The sequence below is a fragment of the Marmota monax genome, unplaced genomic scaffold (genome assembly GCF_021218885.2).
Source record: "Marmota monax isolate L192 unplaced genomic scaffold, Marmota_monax_Labrador192_F-V1.1 WCK01_AAM20220418_F8-fsc00061, whole genome shotgun sequence".
Taxonomy (NCBI): Eukaryota; Metazoa; Chordata; class Mammalia; order Rodentia; family Sciuridae; genus Marmota; species Marmota monax.
Genome location: NW_026695230.1, coordinates 15051496 through 15057326, shown reverse-complemented (window position 1 = coordinate 15057326; position 5831 = coordinate 15051496).

The window sequence follows — 5831 nt, the reverse complement described above, 5'->3', positions numbered from 1 at the left end:
ATAATTTTAGATTGTGATGAATTGGTTGATATGAGAACACTTACTAGAAATTTTGGAGTCATACTAGTTACTAGTTTGGGTAGCTAGGAGTGTTCTAGATGTGTTCAGTTGATTAATTAAAAACTAGACTCAATTGGTGACTAAAACTGAGTTAGTTGCCAGAATTTCTTGGTATAATGTTGAAAACAAATTCCAATGTTTTCAGAAGAAAGCAACATTGAAGTGTTTTGTTTTTTGGTTTTTTTTTTTAAAGATCATCTACTCCTGTATACCCAAAATGGCCTAGAGCACATTCTCTTCATATCATAGCATTAAGAAACAGATTGGTAAGGATGATACATGAATCCCTAAACATTACTGTAATGGCTGTCCCTTGGGCATAAAGGTTTCATATGCTAGCATTGAAATTAAATTAGAAAAAATTAAATTAGAAATAATTTAAGAATGGTGAAGGATCTTGAGGTGGCAGAGGTCAGGTAGCAGAACATAACTGCCATCATCATGTTGTACATGATTACCAAGTAGGGTTAGAATGGTAGATCAAAGTTTTGATCTACAGATCTTTGGTGGTGGCTAATTGATCAGTTTCTAGTACCAGAAAAATAGTTTGGATCTATAATACCCACTAAAAGCTCTTGTGTTGAAGGCTTAAAATCCCAATGCAGCAATGTTCAGAAATAGGGCTTATGGAAAGTGATTGGATCATGAGGGCTCTGACCTAATTAATGGGTTGGTTCATTGATAGGTTCCTAATTGAGTGGTCTATTAGGATGTGGGGCCTAATTGGAGAAAGTATGTCACCATGGGTGTGTCCTCAAAGGGTGTCTCTTGTCCCTGGCCCCTTCTCTTAACCCAGTTTCTCTTATTCCTGGCTTTCCATGAGGTAAGCAGCTTTGTTCCACCACCCCTTCCACCATAATGTACTGCCTCACCACAGGTCAAAAACAATGAATCCAGTTAACCATGGACTGAAACCTATGAAACTGTAAGCCAAAATAAATCCTTCCTCCTCTAAATTGATTTTCTCAGTAATTTTGTCACAGTGATGGAAAGCTATGTAACAGGTAGCTCATTAGGACTTACATATTTATACAAATGAATAAACTCTAAGCTGGGAAAATAGAGGCCAGACTGTGGATATTATTAAGCGTAAAAGCCCTCAACCATTTTTTAGTCTTGGGAAGTTCAGACCCTGAGGCCCCTGAGTACAGAGTATTCTATTACTTTTAAGAAAGGAGCTTTTGATTATGATATGTAAATCGTTTTCTCAGCCTCCTCAAAGGGATATATAGTTACTTGCTAGGGTAAAACCAAACATGGGGAATGGAAACATTTTTCTCTTTAAAGGGATTATTAGACAATAGTGCTAATCCCTGGTTGCCCAGAATAACATACTCACAAGACTCACTAGAGTCTTACTGTATAGTATATCTCATCATCCAGAAGCAGTTGGTCTTAAGAACTCTTAAATGGCCTTTTAAATACTCAGTTCCAATGCCAACAGGGAGGGAACACTTTGCAAAATTAGGTGTTGCCCTATCATAACAAATTAGAGTCTGAGGGCAAATATGGCCCACATCCTGTTTTGTATAGCTTTTAAGAATGGTTTTTACACTTTTCAAGGGTTGTAAACAAAAAAACATATGTTATGTGGCCCTTAAGCCTGGAATATTTGCTACCTGGCCCTTTATAGAAAAGAAGTCTTCCAACTTCTATCCTACAGCATTATGTGTAGGGAACCAATAACCAACATAAAATGCTATTTTTCTTTTATCTGTAATTTATCAGCTGGGAAACCCAGAAGTGAGATGAACACCTCCACTATCATACCTACTGATCCACTCATAATATGTTTTGCTTTCTATTTCCCACAACTTTGAGCTTTGCCTATTTAAAGGTCTTTGTGTCCAAGGAAGGAATACTCTCCCCAGAGAACCCAAGAATGGTTTTACTTAACTGGAAGTTTTATTCTATTAGTTGGTTATTTTGAGCTTTTCATAACATTGGAACAATAGAAAGAAAAACAGGTTACTGCACAGGCTTGATATCAGGGAAATATGATTGCTGCTATATATTGAGCATAAAGATGAAGAAGTCTTAAACCCAGGAGATACTTCAGATCATCTCCTTGTATTGCCAAGCACAGTGGCAAATGTTAAAAGGACCACAGGAACCTATTAAAGCAGAACATCAAGAACTCAAAATTTCTCAAGTTTGAGGATCACCACATCACACGGAAACTTTAACCAGCTGAAGATACTGAGAAAAAGAATATGAAGAGATGAAGGACATAGTAAACAGTGGCACCAAGACCAGTTATAGAAATAAAGATACAATAGTTATTCATTTTCTTTTTTTCTACTTTGCATTTATCTGTGTACATTAATCATTCCCATTGACTTGTTTTGCATCCTTGTTTATATAAGGCATATTAATAATTTGGTTAATGGTATTGTGCTTATATTAATTGATTAATTTTGATGATTATACTGTACTTATGTAAGTTGATAACAGGGGAAGCTGGGTGAAAGGTATTTTTGCAACTTTTGTTAGGTGAAAATTTATTTCAAAATAAAGTTTAAAAACCCAGCATAATTGTTATAAAAACATAAAATATAATTTAGAAATACATATTACAAAGTGATGGAATTTTAAATGCAAACTGTAATTAAAAATATACACTTATGTAATGCTTGATCATTTTAAAAATGCAAATGACATTAAATATAAATTATGCTAGAGTAATACCAAGAATTTTTCTTTTATCACTTATTCAATTATTCCCTCCCCCGAATTCTTGTCTCTCTCTTTAGAACTATGAAAGAGACATTAGTTTCTGGATCTATAGTCTCTAAAATCATATTCCCCCAATCCTTGTTCTTTTTGGAATAATTTTTTCAGCTTACTTTTGCAGTTTTGCTAATTTGCACTTCATCAAAGTCCATTTGCTGTTTCATTCATCTTTTAATTTTCACAATCTTTAACTGGTTCTTTTTCATAAGTTAGTTCTCCTTTCATGATGCAATATTCTCTCACATTCCTCTGGGGATATTCTGTATAAGAATTAAATTAAAATTACATTTAAGGTCCTTAGAACAATGCCTGACACCATACCAGTATGCGCTAAATAAATATAATCATAATTTCTAAGATCCTCCTCTGTTTACTCTAAGAACTGGTTTCTTGGGTGTTAGTCTTTTGTTTGTTGATTGGTATTACCTTTTTATGATATTAGTCTTCTTTAGGTATTTGGTGTTTTTTTTTTTTTTTTTTTTTTACCAGGGATTGAACCACTAAGCCACATCCTCAGCCCTTTTTTTGTATTTTATTTAGAGATAGGGTCTTACTGAGTTCCTTAGGGCCTTGCTAAATTGTTGAGGCTAGCTTTGAACCTTCTCAGCCTCCCAAGCTGCTGGGATTATAAGTGTGCGTCACCACGCCTGGCTTTGATTTTGTTTTTATGTTGGTATTTCCTGTTCTATGTACATGATATCATTTCTGTTCAACATAGTTTGCTCTAGTGATTGTAAGGGAAGAATAAAATATAATCTTGGACAGGGTATGCCACTGGCTTGTGTTGTAAGTATGAAGTTAGGTTTCCTTTCCTGGACATAGCCTTCTGGGTTACTGCCTGGCTTATCTGCCCCAACCTTCCAGTCACTGTGCTAGCAAGGGACAAATACCTTTCTGGGGTACCCTTGGTTTTGAAGAGAGTGAATGGGGAAAGAAACCAATTGAACTAGAAGTTTCAAATTCCATTCTCCAACAGTTACCCTTTATTTTAGGACATATGTACTCCCTCCATTCTCACACCCCAACTCCATGTTTCTATCACTGCTGGTCCTGAAGTTTGACTGCTGTTTTGCCAATCAGATCTCATCTGTCCCCTATATTTCAGAAAATACTCAAAATTTCAAATTTGCTAGGAATCAGCTTAGGCTCCAATAATCTTGGACCATGCTAAATTATGTTGTTATATGGGTATATAACAATGAATCCCAGTATTATGTATAATTATAATGTACCAATTACAAATATGGGAAAATAAATACATAAAAGCAACACTGCCCACCCCTGAAAAAAAAAATCTTGGACGATACTTTTCTTTTTTCTTAAAACAACTCAGTGCCATAATAACCTGATACACTCAGATCCATGGTTTAAGTCTCAATGTATTTTTTTTCCTGAACGAATTCTTCATTAACACACTTCTTTCACTATATTTCTTCTCTGAACTTTATACAGTTCCATGTATACATCTTTATTGTTATTTACAAATGTTTATGTTCTTCCCCATTCAAATGTGAATAAATTAACAAAAACATATGCTCCCCAAAGGCCCATTAGTAATACTGGTGTGGCTACCAAGTTGTTTCCTTTACATAATCTTGCTGAGAAGTAATTTCTTTGTATACTTTCTTAAAAATGAAAATTCTATATTGCCAAAATGTGGAAGTTATTATACAGACCAAGAATAAAAATGGTTTACCTTGACCTATCAAACTTCATGCTGACAGAACATCATTCCTATGTATTTACCAGAACAGATGAAAAATAAAATAAAAAGAATAGATGGAAACACTGGGTTTTGTTGGCAGATTATGACATGAAATCCCAGGTTTGCTACTCATTAGCTTTGTAAAACTGGATCAGCAATTTGTACATTCTCAGCCTGTAGGAGATGCCTTCTAAAATGGCTCACAATGACTTCTGCCCCCTGGTATTCATGCCTTGGTGCAATACACTCCCTCCTAATATGGGTTAGATACTGTGCTTTTTTTGTGTGTGGTGCTGGTGTTTGAACCAGGGCCTTGTGCATGCTAGGCAAGCACTCTACCAACTGAGCTATATCCCAGCCCTGTGACTTATTTGATAGAGCCAGCTGAGATGTTGTGAGCTGCCTACAGAAGTCCATGTGTCAAGGAATTTCCAACAGCTTGTGAGAAACTAAATCTTGTGGGCAGGAGTGAGCTTAGAAGAACATCCTTTGTTAGTGGAGCCTTGAAATGACTGCACTTCTGGCCAACACTTTCGTTACAGCTCGTGAGACTATGAAGCAAAATCTGAACTAAGCTGCATCTGATTCCTGACCTATAGAAACTATGAGATAATAACTGTTGATGATTTAAAGTCACTAGGTTTTAGGGTAATTTGTTATGTAATACATGACTAGAGCCTTAGTTTTCTTATCTCTAAAATGGGGCTGATAGCCTACTGTGGGAGCCACTCTGAATGACTCATGCTTTCCATCCTGAAGCGAGAGGCTTTGACTGGTCACTACATTTTGTAGTGACCTGGACATTGTCCCAGTTCAGGAAGTTGAGGGCGTGTCTTCAGATGTAGTCATGTCACCCTGGGGTTCAGCTATACTCACCTATCCCTTTGTAATACCACCCCTTTGCCCTGTTTGGGATAGAATGTTTCATGGAAATGCCCTATGTGTGTCCCCTTCTCTTGCTCTGGCTTTGGGTGTGGCCTTCCTAGATGTCAGTCAACCTGCTGACAGCAGACATCATGAAGCTAGACTCAGCCCCCTGAAACCTGACCCCTTGCCTCATTTGAATGGTTTCTCCTCAATAAAAGGGTTCAGCATGTGCTCTCTCTTTCTGTGGACCCTTAAGGTCAGAGGAGCTGTCACAGGACCCAAAGAAAAAGATATCTCTGTCTCTTGTGTGATTATTTCGCACAGCCCAGTTCACCTGGAGTGACCCTGAGTGTTTTAGTTGTGAGGAATGTGACAGCCTACCTCATAGAGTTGCTGTCATAATTAAATAATATCTGGCACCCAATATATGGTCAAAAAGAAAAAAGGATATTATTAACCAAGTTAA